This window comes from Chrysochloris asiatica, unplaced genomic scaffold (genome assembly GCF_000296735.1).
Source record: "Chrysochloris asiatica unplaced genomic scaffold, ChrAsi1.0 scaffold00175, whole genome shotgun sequence".
NCBI classification, from domain to species: Eukaryota; Metazoa; Chordata; class Mammalia; order Afrosoricida; family Chrysochloridae; genus Chrysochloris; species Chrysochloris asiatica.
In genome coordinates, this window is record NW_006408693.1 from 4,097,384 (window position 1) to 4,115,437 (window position 18,054).

Genomic DNA, 18,054 nt, shown 5'->3' on the forward strand with positions numbered 1-18,054 from the left:
GACCCTATGCACAACAGAAAGAAACACTGACCCATCCTGGGCCAACCACACAATTGTTGCTGCACTTGAGCCAATTGATTCTGCCACTTTGCCAATCTGTCTTGCTGGGGGTCACCTTACCAAACATGATATCCTTCTCCAGCGACTGGCCCCTTCTGGCAATATGTCTGAAGTATGAGAGACAAAGTTTGGCCATCCTGAGTACTAAACCTATCAGTCAAGCATTGACTCCTGAATCCTGTAGCTACAGGCATTGACAATCCCAAAATCAGTAGATCAGACAGCAGGCTACTTGCTTATAGTCTATGGAGGCTGATAAACCCAAACTTGTCAGTTAAGACAGAAGGTCACTGGCTCATAAAAATAGCAACTTAACTTAGTGTGACCCAAGTTTTTATTAAGCCTTTGTCTTCCTTTTATTTTTTCCAAACCAGGTTTCTAAAAACTTGTTTATTGTTGGTTCTATAAGATTTTGTTCACTCTTTCCAAAACTTCTTTTCCTGATAAAATTAATCAAAATTCTGACTCTATGGGAGAATAAGCTTAGAGTAAATTGGGTGGTGGATGAGACAGATGATGCTTGGTGATGACTGGTACAGGAAAAGAATGATTAAGTGACTTTCTAGCTTTTAAAAATATGAATTGATTTACTGAATACCTGTTGTTTCTAAGTGCTGTTGAGTTGGTTCCAAAGAGCGGCTAGTGGGTTTGACATGCTGACTTCTGATTAGCAATCCAGTGCTTATCCTACAGTGCCAGTAGTTATTTAATCAGGTATTTTTCATTTTGAAGGCTATTAATCACACAAGCACATAAATTTTATAAATGATGTCTAAATTTTAGTTATTATTTAACATACTATCGAAGTTCAATGCAATGTAAATTTTATTCAAGTAAATTATTATATCATAAAAGCAATATATTAATGACTTCAGATCTATGTTATATAATCAGCATTTTAAAAGTCTGTGTGTTCTGATTTCTGACCATTTCTTACTGCGATGGTGACTGCTGAGCTTGTTTTACCTTTGCTTCTTGGCATATATCCCTCTGGAAGAAAAAGAAAGGTCAACTAAATTGGTTTACTCAGGGGAGCATGGTCAGCATTTCTGCCTGTGACCATCTTTCTACAATCTATTGGCTTTGGCCACTCTGTTATTTAGTTCAAACAGTGTATCACAGGCACTCTCTTGCTCTGACAACTGCCTCTGAAGCCCACAGATGTGACCTGGAGACGATAGAGTCAATAAAAGAAGATTCAATCAATATTTGACTTGCATTCTAGAAATCAGATGGAGAATGTTTTCACAAGGAGTAGGCTATAAATAGAATGAAATAAAAGTTATATAACTGTTTTAGTTATTTTATTTTTGAGCACTCAAATAGCAGAAGGATAATTTAATGTCAGCTGAAATGTAGCATCATGCTGGAGAAAAGCTAATGTTTCCCACATATGAGGCAATAGAAATTTCATTTTCCTTTATCAGTGCCCTAGAAAGGAGCTCTGGTAGCGTAATGGTTATGAATCGGGCTGTGAACTGCAAGGTCAGCAGTTTGAAACTACCAGCTGTTCTTCAGGAGAAAGAGGAGGCTTTCTGCTCCCGAAAGATTTATAACCCTGTACAGGGTCACTGTGAGTCAGAACTGATTCCACAGCACATAATCAACCAACCAACATAGGTATAGGCTGTAAAGTATAATAGATATGGTTTAGAAAAAAGTAGAGTTTTTTTTCACAAGAGGATCCTAGGAATGTTCTTTCACATTCATGAGCTTCTGTTTTGCATCCTTTAAACATCAGAAGAAACCACACAGTAAGTGTTCAATAAACATTCAGTTTTATTGTCTCTTCCTCCACTTATCCTGATTCTTGTCCTTCAATTGTTTTTGGAACCTTTTATTGTGAATTGAGTGAAGGTTTACAAACAAGATCATCAGTTTTACGTTTAAGAAATCATACACTTTGTTTCATCTCAATAATTGCAAGTTATCCCACTTCCTCTATGGTTCTTATTTCCATTCCACTCTCCTTTCCATTCTTTGTCAACTTTGTCCTTTGCTAAATGTTGTCTTTTTTATCTTGAATGGTTAATAATTCCATGGTGGGCATACCTTACTAGTGCTATTATCTTTCTAGCTATTGTTGTTGTTGTTAAGTGCTGTCGAGTCGGTTCTGACTCATAGCGAACCTGTACAGGGTTTCTGAGGCTATAAATCTTTACGGGAGCAGAAAACCTCATCTTTCTCCCACGGAGTAGCTGATAGTTTCAAACTGCTGACCTTGTTGTTTGCAGCCCGATTCGTAACCACTATGCTACCAGAGCTCCTTTTCCTTGACAGAAAATTGATCCAAAAAGGTGGGTTCCGTTTCAGACCTGAAAAGTGGCTGAGGACCACAGTCTTGAGTTCCTCCAGTCTCTTTCTGACCAGTAAGTCCGGTTTTGTTCTACATCTTCACCCATCCTAAATGGGACCTTCTAATGTGATCATTTTCAGAGCAATTGGTATTAGTAGCCTGGCATGATCTAGTTCTTCTGGTCTTAGAATCATGGTGACTGATGTTTACCTGTTCCATTATTCCATGGGACTGGTTGATTCCAAGAATCTTCAATTTGCATCACTACTCTTTCTTCTGCACATAGGGAGATCAATAGTCCCATCTTAGCATGTAGAACATTGTCATTGTGTTCTATGTTATGCCTATTGACCATGGTGTACCTACCCTGAGACTATAGACCTGAGTTCCCAGAATCAGCACCTCATTACCTCAACATGTCCGGTAATATCTAAGCTTTCCTCCTTTTGCCTCCTGTATATGCCACCATATTATGTTTGTGTTTGCAGCAAAGGTAAATATCCATATGAATATCCTCTCTCAAACTCTTATGTATTTTTGGGTCTACCCCCACTCTCATTCCTATTCCCATTCAGCTTTGTATCTGTCCACGTATCCACCCATAGAATACTATTGTCCATCAGTTTTTAAAACCATTTGTTAACATTTAATGGCACTCTCCCATGTGGCTCAAAGACACAACTTGCCTCTTCTCCCAACACTCTTATCATCTCCACAGCTCTTGTGATGAAGAATGTGGCCTTTTTGATGGCAGCCTCCTTTGGGAGCTTTCCCTTCTGCATTGCATCATGTCAATAATTAGAGCAGCTCCAGTTGTATTTTTGGCAGCATTTACCTGTTTCTGCTTGCTGATAAGATCTACAATTTACCAAGTATGACACTAGATCCTCTTCAAGGAATAATGTCTCACATCCATCTTCCAAATGTCACATAAGTAATATTTTTGGATGTTGATCTGTACTGCTGTGTACTACTAATGTCTTTCTAGCTAGCAGGGTGCTTCCTATGGAAGCTGAAATAGCCTGACTGTGGCTCCCATGAACAGAACATTCTGGGTCTTTCTGAGTATGGATGGCATTTTGGTTGCCAAGACAAAAGCTCCCTCAGTCAGTTTTAAGAACATCAATGAATAGCATAGTTTTCAAAATACAAAGTGTAAAATATCTTTCTGGCATTGAAACAGATAAAAATAATAAATAGTTCTTCATAGTAGTTATATAATAGCATTGTTATATCAATCCTGGATCTAATGAAAAGTGTATTTTTTTAGTTTGTGAGTAGGAAATTATATAATAAATATTTTTGCTCTTAAATGAGATCTAAAAAATCATGGTTAATGATAAAAAGTGGTTTATCTCGTACATTCTCTCTTTGTAAATCCTAATCCTTTTGCTTGTTGTTTTGTAAAACAGACACTGCAGTTGATATTAATTTATTCCAACAATGCCTAACCACGGCAATAGATTACATGTATAAATGTGATGTTAAGAAGTGAATAGATATTGATGATCATCGTAACAATTTAAAAATAGATGTTCACAAAGGCTAATTTACCTAACAGAGCTACTAAGTGGCAAAGAACAATGTTTTCAGTAAAGTTGACTCTAAGAATGTATGCTCTGAAGTCTTTATTTACACTAATCCTGGGGACAAAATGATCAAATGTAAAAGTATAAACCCAGAAAGAAAGATATCACTGTGTTCAAAAAGGATAATATCTCTGTGCCAAGAATAAACCTGAATACCTGCTGTGTTTAGATGATCTTTTTGTTTTTGCTTTTTCAGTAAGATATTAAGTTCTAAACGTTTTCCACATAAGTTAAAGGCGAGTTAGTTGTGCCACAGAGACAGAATCTTTTAGACACCTGAGAGCATGAACAGGGCTTACGCACACTTTGAAAAGGGGAATCAAATAAAACAGCAGTGTTTAATCATTGCCTGTGATTACGGCTTACATGATTACATGTATTTGGGTTGGGGTGCAGGAAGAGAAAAATACAACAGACGCTGCCTTTCAGCCAGAAACCGGTACATCAATCAGTGATTTGAACTGAAATGTTTCAAGATTACTAACCTAGATCTCATAGGAGCTCTGGTAGCGTAGTGGTAACCAATCAGGCTGCAAGCCTCAAGGTCAGCAGTTCAAAACTACCAGCGGTTCCATAAAGATTTACAGCCTCGGAAACCCTGTGTAGGGTCCCTATGAGTTGGAACCGACTCCATGGCACATAACAACAACAACAACCTAGATCTCAATATGAAACTTGATTTTGAATTATGGGGTCTTCTTGGTGGATGACAGCAACCAGTAGAAAACTCCTAGATAGAAGTAATTGTATAAAAAGAGAGAGAAAGAATTAGTAATATGTAGTAAACCATTTTTCTCCTGAAAAATTATTTTAAAATAAAAGTTTTGTTATGCGTTAAGGGCGACCCTGTATAGGGTTTCCAAGGAGTCGTTGGTGAGCTTGAACCACTGACCTTGTGGTTCAAACTGACCTTGCAGTTCAGTGCATTAACCCATAGCGCCATGCCAGGACTCCAAAATATAAAATACAATTAGCATAATATTTTATAAAATTAAACTTTTATATGAACCTATGGATCAATAAACTGTCTATGAAAAAGAATAAAGTGGTTCAAAATTAATAAATAACTGAAGAAAACCCTTACTATATTTCTTATTCATTGAATTTAAGGAGCTCTGGTAGTGTAATGGTTACGAATCGGGTGCTAACCTCAAGGTGGGCAGTTCGAAACTACCAGCCGTTCCGTGGGAGAAAGATGAGGCTTTCTACCCCCGTAAAGATTTACAGCCTCAGAAACCCTGTGCAGGGTCACTATGAGTCGGTACTGACTCCTCTGTACTTATCAACAACAACATTTATTGAATTTACTGAATCATTTATTACATCTAATACCGGAATTGAAGAAATCAGGACTTTGTTTAAACAATCGAAATAAAATTATAATTCTGGAAATTTTATCTCAAAATTCTATGAAGTGAATTTTAAGATATTTTGTTGTTAGGCACAGCAGAACGAAATACTGCCCGATCCTGGGCCAACCTCATTACTGTTGCCACGTTTGAGTCCACTGATGCTGCCACTTGGCTAATCCATCTCTTTGGGGGTCTTCCTTTTTTTCTCTGACCCTCCACCTTAAAGCATCAACTAGGTGGAAATTGTTAAGACAGGAAACATTTTCACTTTGTTGTGGTTGCATCAGATATGGCCACAAGAGGGCAATCTATGAAAACAATTGAAATTACAAGGACCCAAAAATAGCATTTACAATATGCATATTGATTATCTCCTTATCCAAAATTTTGCACTTGAAATAGTAAAAAAAAAAAAATCTACTTTTGAACTATTTTATGTTGTTGTTTGTAAGTGCTGTGGAGTCTGGTTCCGACCCACACAGAACGTGTATAGGGTTTCGGAAGAGCAGTTGGTGAGCTTGAACTGCCGGCCTTTCGATTCAAGTGGACTTTGCAGTCTAGTGCATTAACCAACAGCGCCACACCAGGAGACCAACGTTTTTATACATTAATGATATATGTCTGGCAGTAATGAATGCTGACATGTGAGACAAGAGTAATGCTGGCTGTGATGGTTAAAAGTTATGTATCATTTTGCCTGAGCCATTAATATTATTGGTGACACCTGAATTAAATTACATCCTTGTTGCAAAGAAGTCTAAAACAAGTTGTAATAGACTGCCATTATTTTTCTAAGAGAGTGAGTGTCTCAATGATTAAAATTACTCTAGTTCTTAAAGGTCATCATCGTGAGTTGAGGATCTTTGCCTAATCATGGTTCATGCTACTATCTGCTAGCATGAATATCAAATAAGACCAAAGGCAAAAACAACGACAACAACAAAAATGACCTCTTATGAATTAAGATAGTTTCTGATAGGTAAAAGTATAAATTAATTACTAATTTTGTCTGTGGTCTCCTAACTAAAATAAATGTAACATAAAAACAAATGATTAAACTTTACAGAATCAAAGAGAATAAAAGGGTGTGTAGAAGATAAGAGTATTTTGGCATATTAAAAACTTTAAAACTCCCTGCTTACCATCCTATCCCATCTCAACAGTCCCTAAAACAAAGCACGTAACCTAACAGGTGAATTCACTTTCATTCTTAGAGAAAAGTTCATGTTGTAGAGTCCTTCTGGCGCCTTTCTGGAAGCAGGTGTCCTTTATGATAGCATCACTGTAATTCCTGCCAAGAGCACAATGTTCAGGACACAGTTCCACTTTTATTCATTTTATTATTGTTTGCAGTACTTTATCCATCCTACCAAACATATTGTAGGGTGACTCAAACAGCTTAAGAGAGAAATTCTATTCATACCCTAGCAGTAGGGTTTTTGGGGGACTACATGTTTTAATTTTCAAGATTATGTTATTTCTAAAGTTAATAAAGATTTAGTAATAATATTGCATCAAATATAGGGTGGTGTCTCAGGCCATATAATATGGTTTTACATAGGAAATTTTATAAGCTAACATTGCCTAAATTGGTAGAAAATCTCCCTTTGATGTATATTAGAAATAGATTGAAAATAACTACTTTTTTTTTAAACTCACAGAGGAATTCTTTCAGGTAACCTTGAAGCCCTTTTCAATTGCAGATGACTTGTTTTAATGTTCCTGGAATTAGATGTAGGGTATGCAGATTAGAGTTACACACTTGCTATAAATGGCAGCATGAGTTGATACCCTGAAGACCTATGAATAAAACTCAGAAAAGGAGTGACAACTACTATATATATTCATCTGGAAACTGTCATTCACCTGAATTCTACCCTAGAACATATGTTACACATATGCTGCAGTTCCTCATCTGCATTGTATCATATACCCTGTTGAGAACATTGCACCACATATGTAGTGACAGCTTTGTGGGCTGCATATAACCTGCCACTCACTTGTATCCTACCTTACTTAAACACCAAATGTAATAAAGCTAACTCTCAGATTTACAACTATGCCAATCAACATTGATCGGACATGTTTCTAAAGCCGTTTTGAACCTTGTTCTATGGACTCCTTTTGTAATTCCTATTTTTATTTTTCTACTGACAGATTCACACTAAATCTGACCCCGGAAGACAATGTCATGGCACCACTATATTGAATGATGTCATCCTTGAGTTTTCATTCATAGTCTCCTTCTTTCCCCAGTACACTGAGTTTTCTGCAATTTTGGGGTGTTGTTCAAATGCATTTGCAAATTCTATAGTTACTCTATTTGAAGCCAAGTATGATTTTTCTGGATTTATTTATTTAAGGACATAAATGTGACTATGAATTCTTCCTACACAGCTTCTCAGGGGGCTTATGTTTCTCATGCAAATTGCACATATCAGAGTTGCTAAGATGGATGAGAAGAATCTCAACCATGACTCTAGGTAAAACGTGCAAGTGCACAATTTTAGGGACTAGGTCCTAATCTAATCTGAGTCCTATTTACAGGTTGTACATGATTCTCATGAGTTAAAGAGCTAACCTAAAATATCCCATCAGCCTCCTGCTCTTGATGTAGAGCATACTTTTATGTTGTTGTTATTAGGTAACGTCTAGTTGGTTCCAACTTGTAGCGACCATATGCACAACAGAATGAAACATTTGAGCATGTTGTTGCTGGCACTGTGTCATTCCATCTTGTTGGGGTCCTCCTCTTTTTTGTCTACCCTCCACTTTACCAAGCATGATGTCCTTCTCCAGGGACTGACCCCTTCTGATAACATGTCTGAAGTATGAGAGACAAAGTCTTACTACCCTAGTTATAAGGAGCACTCTGACTGTACGTCTTCAAACACAGACCTTTTTGTTCTTCTGGCAGTCCATGGCACCATCAGTATTCTTTCAAACACCACAACACGAATGTATCAATTTTTGCACTGTCTTCCTTATTCATTGGCCAATTATTACATGCATATTGTTGTTGTTGTTAGGTGCCATTGAGTCAGTACTGACTCATAGTGACCCTACGCACAACAGAATGAAAAACTGCCCAGTCCTGGGCCAACCTCACAATCATTGCCACGCTTGAGCCCTTTGATGCTGCCACTTGGCCAATCCATCTTGTTGGGGCTCTTCCTCTTTTTCTCTGACCCTCCACCTTACCAAACATGATATCCTTCTCCAGCGACTGATCCCTCCTGACAATATGTCCAAAGTATGAGAGATGAAGTTTGGCCATCCTGGCCTCCAAGGAGCACTCTGGCTACACTTCTTCCAACACAGATCACTTGGTTCTTTTGGCATCCCATGGCACTTTCAATATTTTCCTCCAACACCATAACTCAAAAGCATCAATTCTTCTACGGTCTTCCTTATTCACTGTCCGTATTAGGCAAAAAAAAAAAAAAAACATGCACCTTTATCCTCAAATATCTTTTGCTCTTATACACTTTAAAAATGTCTTGAATAGATTTGCCTAATGCAATACATTCTCTGATTTCTTGGTTGCTGCTTAAATGAATATGGATTTTAGATCCAAGGAAAATGAATTATTTGACAACTTCAATCTTTTCTCCATGTATCATAATGTTAATTATTGGTCCAATTGTCAGGATTTTGGTTTTCTTTACATTTAAGTGCCACCCATACTGAATACTATAGTCTTTATCTTGTTCAGTAAGTATTTAAAATCCTTTTCGCTTTCAGCAATCAAGGTTGTATCATTTGTGTATCACAGATTGTTAGTAATATTCCTCTAATGCTGATGCCATGTTCTTATACATATAATCCACTTTCTTGGATTATTTGGCAAGCAAACAAACTGAAGAAGTATGGTGAAAGAATGCAATTCTGGCACACACCTTTCCTGATTTTTAATCATTCTGTATCCTCTTGTTCTAACAGCTGCCTGTTGGCATTGTTTTCAGGGTTATCCACATAGTTAAAAGCCTTTGCAAAGTCAATAAAGCACAAGAAGACATCTCTCTAGTATTCTCTACTTTCCACCAAGATCCATCAGACATCAGGAATGATAACGCTAGTTACACATTCTTTTCTGAATCTGGCTTGAGTTTCAGGCAGTTCTTTGTTGATATACTGTCACAACCAGTTTTGAATTATCTTTAGCAAAATTTTATTTGCTTATGCTATTAATGATAATGTCTGGTGATTTCCACATTCTGTTTGGTCACCTCTCTTTGGAATGGACACAAATTGGATCTTCTTCAGTCAGTTGGCCAGGTAGCTGTCTTTCAAATTTCTTGTCACTGATGAGTGTGCACCTCTAGTGCTGCCTCAGTTTGTTGAAAAGATTTCAATTTGTATTCCATCAATGCCTGCAGCATTGTTCTTTGCCACTGCTTGCAGTGCACCTTGGGCTTTTTCTTTCAGTTCTATTGACTTTTGATCATATGCTACCTTTTGATATGGTTGAACAATGATCATTTCTTTTTGGTACAGAGACTCTGTGTATAATTTCCATCTTCTTTGCCCTTAGAATATTTCAATATTTTGCCCTTGGAATCCTTCAGTATTCAAAGTTGAGGCTTGAATCTATTCTTCAGTTCTTTCAGCTTGAGAAATGCTTGTGTAGTCTTCCCATTTGATTTTCTAACTTCAAGTCTATGGACATTTCATCATAATACGTTGTCTTCTTGAGATGCCCTTTGACATTTTCTGTTTAGCTCTTGACTGTCATTTTTCCAGGGACTTGAGCATTTCTACATCGGAGACCAAATTTCAGAGTCTCTTCCATCATTCAGTTTTGTATGTTTTCTCTTTCCTGTCTTTTAAATGACCAATTGCTTTATTCCTGTATGATAGTCCTGATGTCATCCCATAGCTCTTCTGGTCTTTGGTCATTAGCATTTAATGCATCAAACCTGGTCTTGAGATATCTCTAAACTCACGTGGGATAGGTTCAAGGTAATTTTTTGGCTCTAGTGGACTTATTTATTTATTTATTTTTCAGCTGCAGCCTGAACTTAAGTAACAAATTGATGGTCTATTCCAGAGTTTGCCCCTGCACTTGTTTTAGTTGATGATATGGAGCTTTTCCATTGCCTCTTCCCACCGATTTCTATCACTAAAACCATATTTTCCAATGCCTGATTCTTTCTCTTTGTTTTCAACGTTTGCATTCCAATAACTAGTAATTATCAATACAACTTAATTGCATGTTTGATCAGTTTCAGATTTAAGAAGTTGGTTAGATTCTTCAATCTCCTTGTCACTGACTTTAATGGATTGTGCTTAAATTTGAATAATATTGATATTAACTAACTTTCTTTGTAAGCATATAGATATTATCCTATCACAGATAGCACTGTACTTCAGGATAGGTCTTGAAATGGTCTTTTTGATGATTAATGCAATGCCATTCCACTTGAATTTGTTGTTCCTGACATAGCAAACCATATGATTGTCTGATTCAAAATATCCAATCCCAGTGCATTATAGCTTAATAATTTCTAGATTATGGGTGTTTATGAATTCCATTTCATTTCTGACAACTTTATTTTTATGTGATTATATACATGTAAGTTAAACATATTCCTACAGAGCTATTGACACCTTTATTTAATAAAAATATCAAAATGTGTAACTGTTGTTTCTCATAATATCCTTCATCTAGGTCTATGCAATTCCGAAGACAGTTTTTTTTTTTCATCTTTGCAAACCTTTTCCAAATAATTCTGTGTTTTTCAATTTACACCATGTCAAAAACAGAACTTTTGTCCTTGATGTCTTCAAATGATGTTTCTTTTCCATGTTTTAAGTTTGGGAAGCAAAAGGAAATCTGAAGTAGGTAGATCAAAGATGTACGGTGGGTGGGATAAGTTTTCTCAACCAAATTCTCATAGGACAGCAGAAATAATAATTGACAAAAGAGTAAACTAGCTCATGACATGATGGGAGAAAACAAAAGCCTGGATACAACTTTAATGAGCTTTTTCAAACTAATGCAGTTTTCTTTCAACTAATTCATAATAACCCCCTGTTATCTTCCTATATCTGAGAAAAATCTATCAAGATTATCTCTTTGGAATCCCTCAAAACAATTGTTGTAATCTTTTGAGTTGACCTCTCTACCTTGTCTATAACTGGCCCAGTAGATTACTTCAGGGAAGCCAATCCATTTCTTTAAAGCACTCTACTGAGACTAAGACATATATAATAATGAGAGAAAAATAGAACCATAATTGTACTTCTTGTTTTATTTATTTAATTTTTGTGGTTGTGGTGACATTTCCTCATACAGTCATAACTTCCCATGTAAACAGTCCCTTTTGGCTCAAATTCCCCTATGGCTAGGACAATTCTATGCAAGAAAGTAGAGCACATAGGGTTAAAATCTAGTACTTTGCAAGAGAGTAAACTGATTAATTTATATAAGCAGCATGATAACCTCTTTGCCCAAAGTGCTTTAACTAAGTTAACGTTATTCATGAAAATTGCCAAGTTAATCACATTTTAACAAACTATGTTATGTATTTTATTCTATTATGGAACCCTTGTATCATAGTAGATTGTGAGCTGGGCTGCTAATAGCAAGGTCACCAGTTCAAATCTACCAGTTGCTCTTTGGGAGACAGATGAGGCTTTCTGCTCCCATAAAGATTTATAGCCTTAGAAACCCTATACAGGGTTGCTATGAGTGTAAATCCATTCTGTGGCATATAACCACCACTATCACCAAGTTATTCTATAAATGTTTTTTCAGTACAACTTTAATTGCTATGGTCTATCCCTTTTCACAATGTGTGTGTGTGTGTATGACTCCTGGTATAGGGTCATAGAATAAGTTCTGGACTGCAAACCACAAGGTCAGTGGTTCAGACCCACCAATCACTCCACAGAAGCCCTATACAGGGCTGCCATGAGTTGAAACCAACTTGATGGCACTTAACAACAAAACTATATGTGGGCTTCAAAAAGTTCACTGAACAACACCAATGTGTAAGGAGTCTTCAAATGTTCAAAAATTTCACTGAAAAACTATATTATCGTTTATTTCTATTAATTTTCCGTGAATATTTTGTAACCCCCTTATACGTTTGTGTGTATAAACTAAATTGTAACACATTTCTGATGAGTCTACTCCAACTTATAGAGACTTTAAAGAATATGATATATTGCCCAGTGGAGTTTTCAGGTCTATACATCTTTATAGAAGCAGATGGTCAATTTTACTATTAAAATTCTGAGAAACATTATAACTGGTAAATGAATAAATTCTTGTCTTGATTCTGGTTGCTCTCTATGATAAATTTTTGAAGGGTTAATATTTAAAGGGGGAGTCCTGGTGTGGCACTGTGGGTTAATGTGCCAGACTGCAAAGCCATTTGAACTGCAAGGTCGGCGGTTCAAGCTCACCAAGCTGTTCCTCAGAAACCCTATACAGGATCACTTTGAGTTGGAACTAACTTAACAGCGGTTAACAACAACAAAGATTTAAAGCATTTTGTTATCATCATTGTGATTATATAATACATATGAAATTGTATGCTGGAACACATCTTCAGTAATGTATACATTGAAGGTTAACCTTGACTAAATCACATAATTAAGGAATGCTGTATATATAAGTTAACAAACATGCATCTACTGTGTACTTTTCTGGTTGGCAAACTGGCATGTGAATAATGTAAAACAAGGAACTGGATTGTATACACAAGGTTGTTTGCAGTGTTCAACTACTTTAAGAAGAGTGTATTTTAAAGGCTTGTTGTTGTTGTTAAGTGCTGTTGAGTTGGTCCCGATTCATGGCAACCCTGTAGAGGGTTTCTGAGGAATGGCTGAAGAACTTGAACCTCTGGCCTTGTGGTTCAAACTGACTCTAAAGTCCTGTGTATTAGCCCACAGTGCCACACTGAGACTATGTACATAAAGATCCACATTATAATCCATCTATTCCTTCCATTGCACCTGCGCATTCCTAGTAAAATTTATATAGAATTTTTTACCTTGTTGTTGTTATTAGGTGCTGTCAAATTGATTTCAACTTGTAGCAACCCTATACTTAACAGAACCACACACTACCTGGTCCTGTACCATCCTCAAAACTGTTGTTACGTTTGAACCCATTGCTGCTGCTACTGTGTCCATCCATCTTATTGGGGGTCTTCTTCTTTTTCGTTGACCACTTATCTATCTGCCAGTTTTTCATACTATGGTGATGTGTGTTGTTGTGATGCTGGAAGCTATGCCACAAGTATTTTAAATACCAGGGGGGTTGTCCATGGTGGACAGGGTTCAGTAGTGATTCCAGACTAAGATAGACAAGGAAGGGAGGCAGACCACTTCTGAATGGTTGTTGTTGTTGTTAAGTGCTGTCGAGTCGGTTCTGACCCATAGCGACTCTGTACAGGGTTTCCGAGGATGTAAATCTTTATGGGAGTAGAAAGCCTCATCTTTCTCCCACAGAGCGGCTGGTAGTTTCGAACCACTGACCTTAAGGTTTGCAGCCCGATTCATTTAGCCACTGATAACCTTCTGACGTCTTTTAACTAAGGAAAGAAAGATTGACTAATTGCAATGACAAACTGTTACAGATGAATGTCACCAGTAATGCATATATATAAAGAATTACAAGATAATGTTCTGATATGGAAAAGAATGAGGATTAGTTTTTAGTTGTGAGTTGTAATTTTATTTTATTTTTTCAGTTGTTTGAGTAATGCTCAAAATGTAACTGCCTTGCTACAGAAGTAACTAGTAAAATCTTCCCAATATCACAGTTAGTTTCATCACATTTTAGGTGGAAAATGAGAAGTGGTTAACAGTTCTTTATCTGAAATAGACTGTTGTTGTTGTTATGTGCTCCTGAGTTGGTTTCAGCTCATAGCAGCCCTATGTACAACAAAAAGGAAACATTGCTTTTCCCTGAACTTCAGATGACAGTTTTACTATCTTTGCATCTAAGGAGCATTCTAGCTGTACTTCTTCTAGATAGATTTATTTGTTCTTCTGGGATGACATACTCAATATTCTCTGTCAATACAATAATTAAAATGCATCAATTCTTCTTCTTAAAACCACTCATCTGTCAATTTGTCATACTGTGGTAGCTTGTGTGTTGCTGTGATTTGGGAACTATGTCATAAGTATTTTAAATACCAGCAGGGTCACCCATGGTGGACAGGCTACAGCTGAACTTAAAGACTTAGACAGACTAGGCAGAAAGATAGACTACTTCTGAATATTTATTTAGTAACTGAAAACGTTATGAATAGCTGTGGAACACTGTCAGATAGCACCAGAATATTGAATAGGCAAATGTTATGAATAGCACCAGAATATTGTCAATTACAGTGCTAGAAAATGAACCCCTTGTATTTGAAGGCACCAAAGATATGACTGGGGAAGAGCTGACTCCTCAAAGTAGAGTTCACCATGATTATGCAAATGGAGTAAAACCTCAAGATCTTCATTTGTTGATAGGGCACAACTCAAAATGAGGAGGAATAGCTGTAATATCCATTAACAATAAGAATATGAAATGTAAGAAGTATGACTCTAGGGAAATTGGAAGTTGTCAAGAATGAACTGGAATGCATATAGATCGATAGCCTAGGTATTAGTGAGCTGCCTTGGACTGGTATTGACCATTTTGAATCTTAAAATTACATGGTTTACTATGCCAGGAATGACAAATTGAAGAGGAATGTTGCTGAAGGCATCATCAAACAAAACATTTCAATATCTATCCATAGAAGAGGAATGTTGCTGAAGGCATCATCAAACAAAACATTTCAATATCTATCCATAGGCCTAAAAAAAAAAAGACCTCAAATTAAGACAACAACCACTAAATCCAGTGATGATGAAATTGAAGAATTCTACCAGTTTCTTCAGTCTGAAATTGACCAAACATGTAATCCAGATGTATGGACAATTTCTGGTGATTAGAATTCAGAGGTTGAAAACAAAGAGGAAGAAGGATCAGTAGTTGAAATATATGGCCTTGATGACAGAAACAATGCTGTAGATTTCATGATAGAATTTTGCAAGATCAATGACTTCTTCATTGAAAATACTTTTTTAAATCAACAAAAAATATAACTATGCACATAGACCTCACCAGATGGAATACACAGAAATCAAATTGATTTCATCTGTAGAAAGAGAGAGTGGAAAAGCTCCATACCGTCCATCAAAATTAGACCAGGGGGAAACTGTGGAACAGACCATCAATTGCTAATATGAAACTTCAGTCTGAAGCTAAAGAAACTTTAAAAAGCCCACAAGAGTCAAAACATGACTTGAACATATTCCACCTGAATTTAGAGATCATTTCAAGAACAAATTTGGTACATTATACACAACAAATTTGATGCATTATACACAAATGACCAAATACCAGAAGAGATGGGTTGATATAAAGAACACCATACAGAAAAACAGAAAAAAGGTCATTAAGAAGGCAAGAAAGAAGGAAAAGATCAAAAAGGATATCAGAAGAGACTCTGAAATTTGCTCTCCAGTGTAGAGATGCTAAAGCAAATGGAATAAATGAAGAGGTAAAAGAACAGAACAGAAAATTTCAAAGTGCAGTTCAAGAAGACAAAGTTAAATATTATAATGAAATGCAAAGACCTGGAGATAGAAAACCTAAAAGGAAGAACACATTCAGCATTTCTCAAGAAGAAAGAAGTGAAAAAATGATTCTAGCCTCAATTTGAAATATTGGAGGATTCTATGGGCAAAATACTGAATGATACAGAAAGCATAAAAAGAAGATGGAATGAATACACAGAGTCACTGTACCGAAAAGAGATGGTTGATGTTCAATCATTTCAAGAGGTAGCATATTATCAAGAGCCAATGATTCTGAAGGAAGAAGTCCAAGGTTCACTGAAGGCATTGGCAAATAGCAAGGTTCAGGAAATTAATGCAATACGAATTGAAATATTTCAACAGACTAAACAAGACAGGAGGCAGCCACTACTCTATGCCAAGAAATTTGGAAGAGATCCATAGTTTTGCCCATTCCAATGAGAGGTGACACAACAGAATTCAGAAATCATTGGACAATATCAATAATATCACGCATAAATGAAATTTTGCTAAGGAAAAATTTTAAATGGCTGCAGCAATACATTGACAAGGAGTTGCCAGAAGTTGAGGCCAGATTCAGCAGGGACGTGGAATGAACGATATCATTACTGACATCAGATGGATCTTGTCTGAAAGAAGAGAATACCAGAAAGGTATTTACCTGTGCTTTGTTGACTATGCAAAGGCTTGCTATTCTGTGGATCATGACGAGCTATGGACATTGCGGAGGATGAGTATTCTGGGACATTTAATTGTGCTCATGAGGATCCTGTACACAGACAAACTATTTGAACAGAATAAGGGAAACTGGATTGTTTAAAATCAGGAATGTGTGTGCCAACGTTGTATTCTTTTGCCATACTTATTCAATCTGTGTGTTAAGCAAAGAATCTGAGAAACTGGGTTATATGAAGAAGAATGTGGCTTCAGGATTGGAGGAAGACTCTTTAATAACCTGTGATACGCAGATCATGCAATTGTGCTTCCTGAAAGTGAAGAGGATTTAAAATACTTATTGATGAAGATCAAAAATTATAGCCTTTGGTTTAGGTTGCATCTCAATACAAATGAAATAAAATTTCTCACAACTGGACCAATAAGTAACATCCAGATAAATGTAGAGAAGATTGAAGTTGTCAATGAGTTCATGTTCCTTGGATCAATCATCAACTCTCATTAAAACAGCAATCAAGAAATCAAACAATGTATTGCATTAGGCAAATCAGCTGCATAAGACCTCTTTAAAGTGTTCAAGAACAAAGATGTCAGTATGAGGACTAAAGTGAGCCTTTTATTTCTATATAAAAGATAAATAATAAATTTATTTTATTATTTATCTTTTATATGGAACCATCATTTCAACATAGTAATCACACATGGATTGATTGTAACTATGATAAACTGACTTTTGGATTTGAGGTTTTACTTTTCTCCCTTCCGTCTATGTATACATAAACACACACAAAATTGTTTAAGAATGCACATTTCAAAATTCATTTCTCTTTTGGATCACCTGAAAACTGAATTTTAACTACTCCCATATTTGTTTGAAATTTATCCTGCTTTGGCATACTTTTAATCTGAGGTGGAAAAAGATAATGGTACATACATACTGATATGTTCCAAGGCTTTTCTCTCCATAGGTACTACTGATGATTATTGGATTAAGTGGCAACACAAAAGTCAATCTCTTTCTTAACACTTTGGAATCCTGGTGTCTTGCTGTAGGATAAACACTGGACTTCTAAACACAATGCTATGCATCAAAACCAACTCAAAGATACTTACTTAATAACAACTTTTTTTGTTGTTTTTGATTAACTAATGTGCATCACTACATCACAGTCCATACATCCTGATACCTGCAGTGCTTCATAAAAAATTTAAAATTAGGATTCTTTTTCAGTAAAGCTTTTAACACTTTTAAAATTAATTCTAAGCATAGAAGATACTGCCGTAATTAAGGATCTACATACACATTGTTGTGTGTCTGTTTTCACCTAAAACTATAGTGTGTTTTCCATAATATTAGGATAATACGTTTTAAAGAAAATACATATTTTAGGGCTTCCTACTTGTACCAATTGATAATTTTCTTGTGCAAACAGCCTTTAAGGCGGACTTTTTATTGAACAGCTTAGGGAATAATGTTATTTTCAAT

General features: G+C 36.2%; 1 protein-coding gene across 5 annotated transcripts in view; it reads left to right on the plus strand.

Annotated features, from left to right (window-relative positions):
• The window catches only part of PPFIA2 (protein tyrosine phosphatase, receptor type, f polypeptide (PTPRF), interacting protein (liprin), alpha 2), a 749,227-nt gene that overhangs the window by 194,426 nt on the left and 536,747 nt on the right, over positions 1-18,054 (plus strand). The gene's annotated exons all lie outside the window — the stretch shown is intronic.